The sequence below is a fragment of the Montipora capricornis genome, chromosome 1 (genome assembly GCF_036669925.1).
Source record: "Montipora capricornis isolate CH-2021 chromosome 1, ASM3666992v2, whole genome shotgun sequence".
NCBI classification, from domain to species: domain Eukaryota; kingdom Metazoa; phylum Cnidaria; class Anthozoa; order Scleractinia; family Acroporidae; genus Montipora; species Montipora capricornis.
Genome location: NC_090883.1, coordinates 50059667 through 50061226, shown reverse-complemented (window position 1 = coordinate 50061226; position 1560 = coordinate 50059667).

Below are 1560 nucleotides of genomic sequence, written 5' to 3'. Positions count from 1 at the left end.
CTCTGACAGCTCTTCCATACAACAACTCAAACGGCGAAAAACCAGTAGACTCCTGGGGAACTTCACGGTATGCAAATAGCAACGGGTTAATATAGCGATGCCACTGTCTTGGCTGTTCGCTGCACAATCTCTTTAACATGCTCTTCATTGTTCCATTAAACTTTTCCGTCAGGCCATTACACATAGGATGATAAGGAGTCGTGGTGAGCTGTTTAATGCTCAAAAGCCGCATCACTTCCTTCATACACTCAGAGACAAACTGCGTACCAAGGTCGCTCAAGATCTCTTCAGGCACTCCCAAACGACTAAAGATATCCACCAACGCTTCTGCCACAGTCTCAGTATCAATGTTCTTCAGCGGGACGGCTTCAGGATAACGAGTTGCAAAGTCGACCAATGTTAATATATATCTATGGCCGTCCTCACTCGGGGGAACAAAAGGTCCAACCAGGTCGATTGCTACTCTCTTAAACGGCTTGTCAATTAATGGCATCTTCTCTAGGGGAACCTTCGGTACGGAACCCTTGTTAACTGTCTTCTGACATACATCGCAGGACTTGCAATAACGAGTCACTTCCCCTTGAATGCCTGGCCAATAGAACGCGCTTTGAATCTTATCAGTCGTTTTCTTTATTCCCATGTGACCTCCCATGATCGATCCGTGCGCTACTTCCATTATTCGACTTCTCAGCTGCACAGGAACCATAACCTGCTTCAGGGGTTTACCTCCGTTCACATAAGGGTGCTTGTAGACGCGGTACAGAACTCCACCTTTCACTTCAAATGAAGTCTCAGCCTGGCCTCTCACAACTACGTCATCTTTCTCCCAAAATTTCTGTAGGCTCTCGTCATCACGCTGCATTTGCTTGAGCTTTTCTCTATCAACTACAGGACTTTCTTTGGTATCTGGTACCTTCAACGGAATATGTTCTCCAGCTTTCTTAGCTTGACTTCTCGTGGTTACAGCACAAGCTTCTTGTACGGGAACTTGCCAGCTTGGGTCTGGGTCGTCAGCGGCTCTTGCGCCTGGTACATTACCAATAATTAAATCATAAACAGCATCGGGAAGACACTGCGCTTCCACTTGGCCCTTGAGATAAGGTGTATCAACATCAATCTTTGCGATGGGAACTTTCCTTGCCGTATTGTCAATGAGCAGCATAACATTAAATTCGCCAGTAAACTGTTCCTCGGACACAAGGTCCCTCTTTACTACAATTCCACTACAACCAGTATCTCTCAGGACATCAACGGGCTTCTCTCCAACTCTACCTTTCACGACAGGCATTTTACTTCTCACTCCAGTCAACGGTTCAACACAAGCACTACTCAACAATGGAATCTTCTTACCACAGGCTAACAGCAACTTATCATCTTTAATACAGGCCTTAACTTCTTCATCAGTAGGTTTATCCTCAGGTGGCTGAACTAAACAACTGGCACTCACTTGACCACGCTGCACTGGGTTACCATCCTTACTTTGTCCTCCTGATCTGCGTCCACCTGATCGACAGTTTCTAGCTTCATGTCCCTGCTTACCACATAGGAAACACTTTCTTG